Below are 12,943 nucleotides of genomic sequence, written 5' to 3' on the forward strand. Positions count from 1 at the left end.
CCGTTGCCGCTGGCGGGGCAGGGCAGGGCGGCTGCAGCTGCGGGCGGCCCCGCGCCCCGGCCGCTTGTTGTTGTGCCCCCCCCCCGCTATCTGCGCCGCGCCGCTCCCCGCGCCTCGTTATCGCTTCCTCACAGGCGGCGCCGGCCCCCCCCCGTCCCTCCTGCCCCCCCTTCTCGCCCCGGGGCTGCTCGCGGCCCCCGAGGCCTCTCGGCGGCGGAGCGGGCCCAGGCGCCCCCCGGGGACCGGCCGCGGCTCCTGGCGCGGTAAATAAGAGGCCGGGCGGCCCCGAGGCGCTGCCCGCTGCCAGCCGCCCCCCGGGCACAGCCGCTGCCCCGGGCCGCTCGCACGGAAACACCAGCACGGAGAGCGAGAGGAAGGAAGGATGGCCTCCTGGGCTTCCCCGGTAACGGGCAAAGCTGCCGAGGCTCCTTGCGAACTTTCTGTTCGCTTAGCCAAGTGTGCTTTGAGTTACTTCACAAGGGATGGTGAATTTCTTCAGTCTGAGTGCCAGGCTTCCAAAGATTCAGAGGAATTGGGGAGATTTGTTGGGAAAAGGAAGGGATTCCTTTACCTCACTTTTAGGTAACGCTACCTGTGTCGTTTAACATTACTAAATCGTCCTCCAAGACTTAGGTTGTTGCCGAGGTGGGACGATTCAAAGCTCCAGATGTGAGAGGCACTGAGAGTCAAGCGCACCGTTTGCTCCATGAGAGCATTGACTTGTTATTATCCCCTACGAGAGACTCCATCAGCTGACAGTCTGGGCCAGCTGCGTTTCCTCAATACCCCTCTGAAAAAGGTGGAAACTCTACAAAGAGCTGAAATAGGTGGGAAGAAAGGGGGAAATAGGAAATAATTTAAACCCTTACTATTTGTAAGTAAATCAGGATGTCGTTGGAAAGAATGCCAGGGTAAGTGTTCCTCCAGTTGAAGATGTGAGTTTTCCCTCTGGCAAGAAGAAAGTTGTGATTTCATTCAGCTCCTTTGGTCCAGAGTGACTAGGAGCACACCCACAGTCAGTAAGTAAAACAGTACTTGTCTGGAAGGTAGCAGGAGAAGGCCCTCAGGTTGTTATTTACTACTGAAACTTGCTTGGGTAGGCTTTAATTCAGTTTTCAGGAGTATCTGGAATGGAGATGTGGGATCACACCTTCGTTAAAGCCAAACTGTCGGGCAGCGGCTTGCGTGTGCATCACAGGGCGTGAGCATGCGGACAAGAGGCGGCTCAGGTGCGTGTGTGCTTAACAGCGCTCGTGCGTGAGTGCTCGGGTCAGAGGAGAGGGACAGCTTGTGTGCATCTCCCTCTTATGCATGCAGGAGAGACCCACACGTCAGGCATGGGGTATGCATGTTCTGGGGGAGAGAAAATAAGCGGAAGCAAAGCTCTGACCCAAAAGCAAGAGAAATGTCTTGTTCCCCCTGTGCTCAATAAAGCAAGACTTTGTGTGTTCTTATAATAAACAGAATCACTTCAAAGATGCTGACTACATCACAAGTTTTAATGGGGTGACCCACATGATCCCAAATTTTGGCTGCCTACTAGTCAGAGACTGCTTTTGATCTCTGCTAATGAAGTAGTCTCCTCTTTCCCAGCTATTGTATGCTGGCTGGAGGGACAGTGACGTGGGACTGAAGGAGGCATCTGACTTCAGACCCCGACTTCAGGATTGCTCAGAGTCCTTTCTCCCCCGAGGAAGCTCCCACTAGGTTTGTTACCCGCAGGCTCCCATCCTGCTCCTCCTTTTGATCTTTTGTGCAGTAACTCGGTGTTAGCCATTCGCCCCCAAACCAAGCCCTGCCTTGGAATAACGAGATGAAACCTCTAACAGCCAAATCACTGCAAAGTGCTGCGCCATGGCTGCCCACCAGCCTCACCGTGCCCCAGCGGCTTCTGCCATTGTCCACTTCCATGCAAACACGAGCTGCACGTGCAGCAGGGAGAACAGTTGCCTTGTATTTATTTTCGTTAGCTCTACTGCCTGGGAAGAACTTAGGGCTGCCTCCCAAAAGACTGAAACTTTGACCTTGTTATGGGTGCTGTTCTTTTCCTCTGCTTCTGTCGCGAAGATATCTCTCTGTTGAATTTGAGAAGCAGATGAAATGCATGTAAATGGTAATCAAGATTGCCAGTGATGTAAGTATTTATTTCAAGTGGTTGAGTAAAATTTGTCTTAGAAAGCAAGAAGTGGTTCAAAGTTGTATCTGTTATTCCCCCCCTGCATTCCGATTAGTTTTCCAGAGAGAGCTGAACCCTGTGGCATATAATGCTGTTGCTGTGTCCCTCTAAGGTAGGTGGGTGAGTTTTGTAGCACCCTCCAAGGAAGATGCCTCCTCCTGGTCACTGTCTCAGTAAGCGCACCTTGACCGAACTGGAAGCTACCAGGCAGTGTTGATTTTGAGTCTTGGGTTAATTCTAGCGCCTGGTAGTTCTGGGTTGTGCTGTTTTCCTGTAAAGAATTCTGGCCACCCTTCCAAAATATACTGTGGCTGGTTTCCTTTCTCAGAGACCCAGTTAGAGGAAATACTTTACAGTGCAATAGTTAGGCAAATGCATATCCTACTTGCACATTTCTTTTAAATTCATGCCACTAAATATACATATTTAGTCTATAGAATTTGATTTGCTTCCCTTCTCAGAGGCACAGCTTTGTCAGCTCTTCTGATTAGCTTTTGTTTGACATTCATAATATTGTACTTCACTGCTTATCTGATGGAGCTGTGCAAAACTATTTAGGGGGGGTTCTAAAATGTGACAACCCACATGATGCTTTTTTAGACTTCACAAACCGCCTTCAGGAGGCAGAAGAATATGACATGGGAACTGCTGGCTAGAACAACAAAGTATATTAATGCCGGAGTAGCTGGGAAGGAGGAATGCTATTGAGAAGTTTGTGGCTTTTATTGTATGCTGGCAAAGGAAAACTAACAGCCTGAAAGAGAAGGCATCATGGATGCAATGGATGGAGACTATTTATCCCGTCTGGCTCTGGGAACAGCAAAACTGTTACAAAAAAAATGTTTTGAAACCTGTTTAGTCCATCCAGAGACAGAAAGGCTCAAGGGAGAGAGAACAGATGTCCCTTTCCCTAGTTTCCTACCTTAACAGATAGCAGGATCTCACTTTCAGACAAACATCTGCCTCTGCATCCTAGCTGGCCCAGTAGTGTTCATTCAGAGCTTTGTTCTGAACCCTGACAACCGCTGGGTGAGAGAGCTCATGTTCTGGACAAGAAGCATACTGTTCTGACTTCTGGTTGCGTACTGACAGGTTAAACATTTGGGAGGATTGTTACCCCCATCTGCTTCTTAAATTCAGAAAATGATCACGATGCTTATTTCACTTTTCCATAAAAGAGGAGCACAAGGATTACCTTTGGCACCTTTTCCTTGTAAAGCAAAGGAAGGTGAGAAAGTGGTGCATTCTTCTTTCTTCTGTGAGGTGGCCAGGTTGATTTTCACTGTGCTGTATTTTCATCCTTCTGAAGCTGTGGTTCAAATTATCCGTATTACCGACACAATTTCATGTCCCAGACAAGATGCATGGATAACAGAAGAAAGTAAGCAATAGAAGGTCTTTCTGCATGACTTGTACCTCAGTAGGAAGGATAAATCCTGGCCTAGCTGAGTGGCAAGTGCTGGCTCCTGCAGGACCAGGCTTTTCCTTGCAGGCTTTATGGGTGTCTCATTCAAGTGGCCGTCTACACCAAAAGCGGTGCAGACAATACCACTTATTTGGCAAATTGTCTGCCACCAGGAGGTGGCTTCACTTAAAATGCATTTCCGTAAGAGGCAGGCAAACTTAAAATTTATTGCTGGTGCCATTCTTAACGAGAAGTTCTCCTGACTCGCCAAGCTGCTGAATCAGCGTGGGTACCTCACCCTTGAGTCAGCAAAGCCTGAAATAGAAACTTGCTCAGCTTCCGAGCACAGGAAGTACCACTGTTGTCTGCAAACACTGCCACATCTAACGTGCTGTTTTTTATAACTACAACTTCTCGCTGGCGGAACTTGCATAGCATTCTTTAATTAAAAAAAAAAAAAAAGGCCTTTTTTTTTACTTACAGTAGAGAAGTTAAGATCAGTGTGAATGGGGCTCTCTGGCACGCAAGCATCAAGGAGGAGAAGCATCAACAGCAGGAGAAGGACAAGCAGCAGGCATTGATGTCACCTCGCCCAGCCAAGCATCAAGATCCCAGCGTATCTACCTGCAGGATGGTCAGAGCAGAGCAGGGGGACAAGGGACAGCCTGCAGCTCAGCTAAAACAAAGCCGTAAGCCACTAAAAAACGATGATGAAGCTCTAAAACAGCTGGTGGGAGATGAGCCCTGGAGATGCTCACCCATGATGCCTGAGTGGAGCCGGGTCACTCTCGCTGCCAGGCCACGTCTCAGCTTTGTAGCACAGCACAAAGTACCGAAAAACAGTGAAAGTGACCAACAGTTGCAGTCAAGTGGTGGAACTCAGGCTGTTAAGTCATGGGCAGGACTTCTGTGAGTAGGTGAAAGGCAGTGAAAATGCATGTAAAAATAGCCCATACATGGTGCGCATTAGGGAGGAGTTTCTGTGGCTCCACGTCAGGCTGATAAGTAGGAAAATAAGCATAGCGTTAATTCACCCATTTTCCTCTTCTCAAGTTGCTCAGCTGGCTTTTTATCTTGCAGATAGATTGTCACTATTTTTTAGCACACTACAGAAAGACAGACTTTAGAAAATGTGTCGGGGACATCAGCTGCGTGCCACCGTCCTGGCACTGCTCATTTCTCCCTTGGTGCCTGCTGCAGGCCGGTCTCGCTGTCTTCCAGGTCCAAGAAATGCCCACCGCTGGCAAAGCCTCCCGTGATGAGCAGGCAATTCTATCTGCCAAAAAAAAAAAAACAAAAAAAACCACCAGTAACCCTTTTTGAGCCCTGAGCAAGTGAGATATCCAGCCATCACTGGGCTAAGGCAAAAAATACCATTTGATTTAGGGGAAGTCCTGGTGCACTGCACTTTCGCTGGAAATTTGACTTCCATCTTGTCTAAAGAAGGGCTGGTGACCTATGTGCTGCAATGCCATGAAGACCTTGTACATGCTCCTGTACCTGGATAACATCGTGACTTAGCTGATATTGCAAAATAGGAGTTATGAAGCCAATGCTACAGAGAAACAGAAAATAAATAAAATAAAATAAAATAGTTATACCAGCTCATTTATTTAGACAACCTGTCTTCACTGCACAGTTTCTGTGGGAAGATCCTTAGGGATAAGGGATTTCTGTTCCATGGAATCACCCTCAGAATAGCCTGAGCTATTTGTATAACCTCACAGGCAGGTTTCCTCTTAGGGTGACACTCAGTACAGGATTTTCCTGCATTATTATGAGGAAATGATGGAGATTTGGAAAAAAATCATTTGTCATTTGTGCAATGTGTGTGAACACTACGATACATAACTTCACTTTATCATTTTCTGTTGTTTTTTTTTTATTGCAACAGTACAGTTGCAACTTGCAACACATTTTTATATTTAATGTTTTGGATTATTCAACTGAAAAGAGGTGGGGATGAGAATTTATAGGCATAATTACAGCCTTATGCAACCACCTTGTGCACACTCCACAGGTTTTGAAGAAAGACCTGCTGCAAATCCACAGAAAATACCAGCTCCAGGACTCCAAGTGTCACAGGGAATTACACAACTTAAAAGTTAGTAGAACATTTGTGGTGTGTGTACCAAGCCCCTTTTCAAGTGTAGGTTTCCGAGGCCAAAACGCTCTAGCATTTTTGGGGCCCAACCCCTTTTTCCCAGGGCTGTGGGTGCCAGAACCGTTAGGGTGGCACTGGGGGACGTGGTGGTGGCCGCTGCTGCCCCGAGCCAGGGGCTGCATTTGAGTAATGCGGCATTCCCGTCTAACGCGTTCACTTTCTCTTTCCCCTTCTCAGAATGTCACAGCGTATTTTAGCTACAAATCTGTTATTCTGTGGCGTGGGTGCCAGAATCATCAAAAAAAATAAAATCTGTAATACCAGTTTTTGGTGATTTTTTTTTCTCCCCAAGAAGACAGAAGGCAGCCACCTTCTCAGCTCTACCTGGGCGTTCTCCCGGGTGGCCGCAGCTGCCGTGCTCTCTAGGATCGTGGATAACTCACCGCTCCCCCCGAGCAAATGCCCTTGAGCAGCAGGCGTTTGATTTAAAAGGCTGATGTGGGAGGCACCAAGGAATGATTGTTTCCATTTCCAGCCTGTGTTAGTGATGATTTACACGCGCTGGTGTTCTGTGAGCTTGGAAGGAGCCCACTGCTGCTGTCATGAAGCACAGGCAGCAGGAGCTCCTGTGAGGTACTGCCATGGTGGTAGGTTTAAGGCTTTGATGAAGCAAGAAGAAATCATGTGGAGCAATGTGAACCCTGCTCTGTCAGTGACTGAAACTGGAGGCAAGGCGAGGCGTATTCTTTTGCAGTTAGGGAGAAATATCAGTTCTGGGGTGCTGAAAACAGCAAGAATCCGGTAAAAAGGTGAGTTGGGAGAAACAAAATAGCATATAGAAAAATGAAAGATTGTGGAATGAGAAATTACATGGTCCAGACTAGATGCAATCAGGATTCAGGAATGGGGCTCTTGTCCTTTTATAAACAGGGAATCTCCTTCGCTTGGGTAACGGGAGCACCGGCAGTCGCACGTGATAAGCAAAAATCCGATAACCCTCATGCTTCACAGCACGAGCTGAGCTCTGAATGACATGGTCAGGAAAAAGCATAACCATGGCGAGCTTTCCGGCCATTTCCCAACGAGGTTTGCCTCCAGGCTGCAGCTTTCAGAGGCCCCCTGAAAGCTTTGCAGGAGCTGCTCAGGTGTTGTGTCAGGCAGACCTGGACAGGTGAGTTAAGTACTGCAGGGTATCTAAAAGGGGATTTGGTGCAGGCCAGGTGGCCTGATGTGTTACTCTGTGTGACCCCATCTCCTCACTGCATGTTGTCTGCTAGTTGGTAAATTATTTCCTAGAAGGCTGAAAACGAAACGAGGAGCTGAGATGGCCTCTCGGTATTTCTCCGGCACAAACAAACAACCAGATTTCATCTTATCTGCCTAGCCAAAACATCTCCGTTATTAGGAGTAAGCTCCTGGGATCCCACAGAACCTGCTCGTGGATAAGCTACGAAGATGTGCCGTTGGCTGAAGCACTCACGAAGCGATCCCGTGCCTTTGGACAACGCTTCAGGCAGAGCAGCCCCTGGAGCGCCCCAGGGCTCCGCGCTCCCCGACCAGCGAAGGCCGCGGAGCCCGGCCTGGCCTCAGGATGCAGCAACGTGAGTCCCTGGGGAGAGACGGGAGCGTGGGGGCTGAGCTAACCCCACGGAGGAGCAGGCTTGGTGAATTAAGTGGCTTTTTCCTGTCTTCTAATTTCTCCACTTTTACCCTCCTTTTTTCAGTTCCTTCCTTAGCTTTGGCTCAGTGGAAGAGCAGTGAAAATTCCCCGTTCCCTTCTCACGGCCGTTCAAGTAACACATATCCATTAAATCCCGTTTTGTTATACCCCCAACACACAAAGCATAATGACTGCCATGTTTTATTTTTGAGGCAGCGCTGTCTTTTCTGTCACCTCGCTTGGATAGAAGGACGAGGTTTCCATGATCTTCCCAACTGCTGAAACAAGTCCAAGAACAAGCAGGACGCCTGGACTGTACAAGTGAGAAATTTCACCACGAGATGACTGTGGCTGCTCGCTGGCTGGGGTGTGCAATGAGCAGCGATGGGAGCCCACCGCTGCTATGCCCAGGGGCTGGAGGCAGCGCCGTGACGCTCTGAGAGGATGAACACATGGAGATTTGGGAGTGCGGTCCCGCGCCAAGTCTCAGTGGTAAAAGAAAATCACAGAATCGTAGATTCATTTAGTTGGGAAAAGACCTTCAAGATCACCAGGCCCAGCCAGCTAGCTCGTTTCTGCATCTCCTTCCATGCAACCAGGGATTTCTTCCACCGTGGTGCTGTGTGAACGCACTTGCCAAAAGATTCGCATTTGTGCTTGCGTGAACCATACCACAGAAGTACTTCGGACAGCTCTGCCACCAGCCCAGGCTTGACTGCTGAGACAGAGGGTGCGAGGGATGGGCCGACCTCTAAAGGGGGCCGCCTGTTAGCGCCTTGGCTTCTTGTGGGCCTGGGAATCAGAGGTTTCCCTGGGCTGCCCTCCGGTGCTCGCCCATGGCGGGCAGGGTGCTGGACGTGGGTCACCAAATGCTGCGTTCCAAAATACCTCCACTTCTTTGAAGTCTTAAGACTTACAGAAAAGAAGGAGGCTTGGGAAACTTCTTGGTAGGCTGTAAACTTTGTATTTAGTGTTTCTGCAGCGTGGTGAAAGCTCAAGGAGCTTTCTGAATGATTCGGAGAGTTCCTTGATTTATTAGCGAAAGCAGCCAAATCTACCGGACTGTGGTGTTTGAGGGCTTTCATGTATAGCAAGTAATAACTAGCTTTAATTAGCTGTATTTATACAATAGATTTCAAGCTATCTAAGTTAAAAGGGCAGAATGTCCTTGGTGGGAAATGCAATTTTGAAGCCTAACAACTTGAAAACAGCTGGAAGGGTTTTGCTTGGACTTCCTGGGGAGAAAAATCGCCTTTGGCTCAACAAGACATGCAGAATTTCAAGCCCATGTAGAAGTTTTTCAAGAAAGTTAGAACTAATGAAAATGGAGGATTACAGTTTAAACTGTTTTGCAATCATTGGCCTCAATCCTGCAGACACTTTCACACATGCTTAACTTTATATATGTGGTTGGTTTTGCTGACCTGAATGGGATTATTTACACGTGTAAATTTAAGTACATGCGTAAATGTTTGCGGAGCAATGTTTTGACTATAGCATTTGTTACAAAAATGACGTTATATCAAAGTCTCTGCAACTGGTCATTGAGATTCTTTATGTTGAAAAAAAAAAATGCTGGGAAATTCAGGAATTAAGATTCCTAAGTCTGTCTTAAATCTGCTCCCTCATGTGAATAGGATCTTTTGTTGTGCTGGATCAGGGCATTGTGCCACTAAATTTATTTAGCAGCTATTAAAAGTACACTGTTATGTATTCTTATCCTATTGCCCATAGCAAGACACCATCTGCATTTCCACTTTCTAAAGTATATCAAGGCCAAAGGCAAAAAAAGTAAGCTTGGCCACTAGCTGGGCCCGAGAGGTTTCTCCTCACTGATGGGAAGCAACTCATCAAAAAAATTTATTAGACTGTGGAAGCATGTTCTACCTGCCATGAAGCGACTTGTTGAAAACCTCCGAAACGCCCATAAATCACCTCTGCAAACTGTGCCTCTAACATTTATCGTCTTCTTTCTGTGTGCAAGCCAAACTGCCATTAAGCTGACTCACATTTTGGCATTTTGTGTTTATGTACAACATGATGATGTTTGCAAGCAGTGGAAAAAAACTCCTCCTTCTGCGGCACTGTGATCCCGCAAGCCCTTCCCTCCTCTGTGGTGCCTCTCCCTGGATTTCCTCTGCCCGCCGATGCTGCCGAGCCCCAGACCCGGTGCAGGAGGAGCTGCTGCCCTCGATCCTCTTCACCTCCAACTTCTTCATCCTGGGTCCCTTCTCTGCTTGATGTGCTTTACCGAGGTGCAGCGCCAAGCATCCCTCGCCTCCCAGCTCGTGGCGCTGGGACCGGCACAGGGCTGTGCTCCCCAGCGTTGAGCACACCAAAATCATCCCGGTGTCTTCTGTAGCAGGGGCTGGGGCATCCAGCCATGCTGCCTCTGAGCTGCTGGGACTTGTCGTGCCTGACTCAATGTTTCTGCCACTTCAGCCCATCTCCCCTTCTTTGCCCTAGGTTTTAATTGTGCTTCTGCCCTCCCACTACGTTGCAGCCCTGCTTTGCACTGGAGGGAGAGCACCAAAAGCAAAGCTGGCTAACCCCTAGGTGGGAAAACACTGTCTGGTTGCACTTGCTGCCAATGCAGGCTGCAAAAAGCCCACCCTGCTTTCCTGCTGGGATCACAGCTCCGCCACGGGCACCAGGGCTGCAACAGCCCCAGTTTTGGGCTCAGCCATCCTGGAACCTGCTGGGCACCTTCGTCCTGACTCTGAGCCACTTGCCCGTGCAGCCCTGCTCTCTCCTCACCTGCAGCTGGCATTTCCCTGACTGGACGAGGTCATTCACTCTTGATTTATGTAGAAGTGGGTCTCAGCCACCAAAAATCCCATCCAAGGTGGAAACCGGCTGTGGAACTCTTTGTGGTGGGGCTGCAGTGCTCCTGCCTCAAGCAGAAAGCACCAAACATGCGGCTTTCTGCAGGTGGAGATGAGGGACCCGGAGAGCCGCTCCACACCGCGGCTTCACCAGGGCACACCCAGCCCTGCCGCCAGGCCCCAGGGCAGCTTCAGCTTCGCCCCATCACCCTGCTACTGCCCTCACTTACTTGTTTTTTTGGCTTGCCAGCTTCCCTCCCTGGTGTTAAAATGGGGCAGACCAAAGGAGGGAAGAGGGCATCGTGCATCAGGGAGGGAGAAAGCACCTGGAGTAGCCCTGAGTTTGGACGGGGCTTGGGCTGCAGCTGCAGCTTACCCAAAATTTCCATCAGTTGCAGTCGGCCAGAGGCAGCTGTGGCTCCTTTCCTCCCCGCTATCCATAACTGCGGCGCTGCCCCAAGCCCCACGTCAGGAGCTGCAGACAGGATTAAGGAGAAAAGCAGAGTACAGGTCATGGGAAGAGGGAAAACAGAAGCAGAGCGGCCACCGAAGCGGAAATGGTAGGATGCAGATGTGCGTAGAAAGCTGAAGCCACTTACAGAGGATGCATTTACTCTTATTTCCTTCCACAACTATACAACCACAATGTTTTTTAATGACAGGTGGGGCAGGAGCTGGGCTTCTGGCTGGCTGTCCTCCATCCTGCATAAAAGCGCTGAATTTAAGAGCAACAATTAATCACGGGTGCCGGGAAGTGCTGGGCAGCACTTGTGATCCCTGGGAGCGCTCAGTTCCTGCTCGGCCATTCCCATCCCTTGGCAGACAGCGCAAGAAAGCAGCCAGGAAGCAAGGGCTTCCCCGTGCTGACAGCTTTAGAAGCACGCGTGGGGACGAGGAGCACGTGTGTCACCGCGATGCTGCACCTGTGCAGCCAGGGCTCAGTGGAGACAGGACCCGGACACTTACACACCAGTGTCCGCAGGTCCCAGCGGTGCTGTCCCCACTGCCATCCCTTCTGACAGCCGGTGCTGGGGCACAGGGTGCCCGCTAATGCCTCCGGCTCACCCTGCTCGTCCCCTGCCGAGGCTGCTGCAGGCATCGATCCGGTCCCCGCTGCCGCCGGGACCGCTGAAGGTCACAGGCTGCTCGCTGGAAGAGCAGATCTCCCGATGGCTGTGGTCTTGCAGTATTTTTCCTGTTGCCACTACCATTACTTCCTCTAATATTGGTAGCATTAAATGCTTGTTGCTAATTTGCATATGCATATTAGTTCTTCAGAACAGCTAATGTTGGCATTCTGCAATTAAATGACCGCTAATGAACGTGCTATAAAAGGAGCAACCCAATGAACTAACCTGTGACAGAGGGTGCGAGGCTGAAGCGACGTCCCCAGGGCTCCACGCTGCCCGGCCTCCTCTGAGCCTCCGCCTCTTGCCCTGAGCCTCCCTCGGGTCTTGGCTGTGCCACCGGGCTGCGAAGGCGGGCGGTGACCTGCTGGGGCTTTGCCAGGTCCTGTGGCACTTGTGAGCCCCAATTCTGGTCTGAGCCCTGTGCAGGTGCCCTCTCCCAAAGGCCGTGGCAATCTTCTCCCACTGCATGGAGCGCGCCAGCATCCCCTGCGTGCTCCTCAGGCAAGGCTTTGTGCACTTTCGTGATTCAGCATGTACGTGCCTCAGGCAAAACCCATTGATTTCCAGCTTATCCCAAGTAGGCGCAACTGCGTGCGACAATCTGGCTTTCGATTCTCTTCCGATGAAAGATGCAGCACGCAGCCGAGTTCCCCACTAACGAAAGGCAGGTGCTCCTCCATGGGGAAGTTACACCTGGGGAGGTGCGAAGCTTAATTATTTACAGTGAGAAGCACTGGCCTTGTGCTTGCAGCAAGAAAAATTGATCAAGTTACAGGCATTGATCCTCACCCCTGCAAAGTGTAATGTGATGTCTACACAAAAAAAAAAAAAAAAAAAAAAAAAAATTGAATCAACTTCGTTGCGAAAGAGCCACCGAGATATTTTCATCCCTGAAATGCAGAGATGCTACCGAGGGTGGTAAGGTTTCAAGCGGTGTGTTTTAATAGGCAGAACACAACCCTTTTTATTTACTATTGGGCTTCTTCAGGTTTCTGAGCCTTGCACAGGGGGAAGTGGGAACATCCCATGGCAGGTACGTCCCATCACCTCCACACACCACTAGGGCAAGTGATGGAGACTTTGGGGCAAGTCTTGGGGCAAAGGAGGCAGCAGTGACAGTAACACCCTCAGCTTGTGCCTGGACATCGGCAGTGCCATGGCTGCACTTCGGGAACGCTGCTGAGCCGGCCCCGGGCACAGGCAGGAGCTGGACTCTGTGCCGGGGGCCGCCAGCAGCATGGGCAGCTCCTGCCCAGCTAGGTCCTGGGATAAATGTTTGCTTTTTCCATCAAAGAGATATGCCAGGGCTGCTGCCAGCACCGCGTCTCAGTGGAATCAGTTTTCGTTCTGCCAGGAGCGTTAATTTCTCGTGATTCACGTCCCTAAAGTAGCTCTGGAAAGAAATTGTGCTTTTCGCTAGTCAGACCTTCACGCACGTTGAGATGCCATGGTTTTTCCAGGCTTTCCAAAGGAGCCATGGCTGAGTGAGATGTTCCTCCACCTATTCCAGCTTTCTTGGGACAACCCCTTCTGACCAGCAAGCTAGCCAGATAGTTGGGGGGCACCAGGTCCCCGGGGTAGACCAGGTGCCAGTGCGATGCTCAAGGGGGAGAAGCTGCAGGCATGCAAGGCGTCAGCTGCTT

At 50.1% G+C, this 12,943-nt stretch overlaps 1 long non-coding RNA gene across 1 annotated transcript; it reads right to left on the reverse strand.

Moving 5' to 3' along the window:
* Positions 1 to 472: 472 nt before the first annotated feature.
* On the reverse strand, positions 473 to 4,877 carry LOC125183173 (uncharacterized). The gene is made up of 3 exons (XR_007164655.2): positions 4,063 to 4,877; positions 3,372 to 3,485; positions 473 to 2,075 (listed from the first exon to the last, which is right to left on the reverse strand). It is a non-coding gene; the product is annotated as an uncharacterized lncRNA (long non-coding RNA).
* Positions 4,878 to 12,943: the final 8,066 nt, after the last annotated feature.

The sequence above is a fragment of the Anser cygnoides genome, chromosome 15 (genome assembly GCF_040182565.1).
Source record: "Anser cygnoides isolate HZ-2024a breed goose chromosome 15, Taihu_goose_T2T_genome, whole genome shotgun sequence".
Lineage (NCBI taxonomy): Eukaryota > Metazoa > Chordata > Aves > Anseriformes > Anatidae > Anser > Anser cygnoides.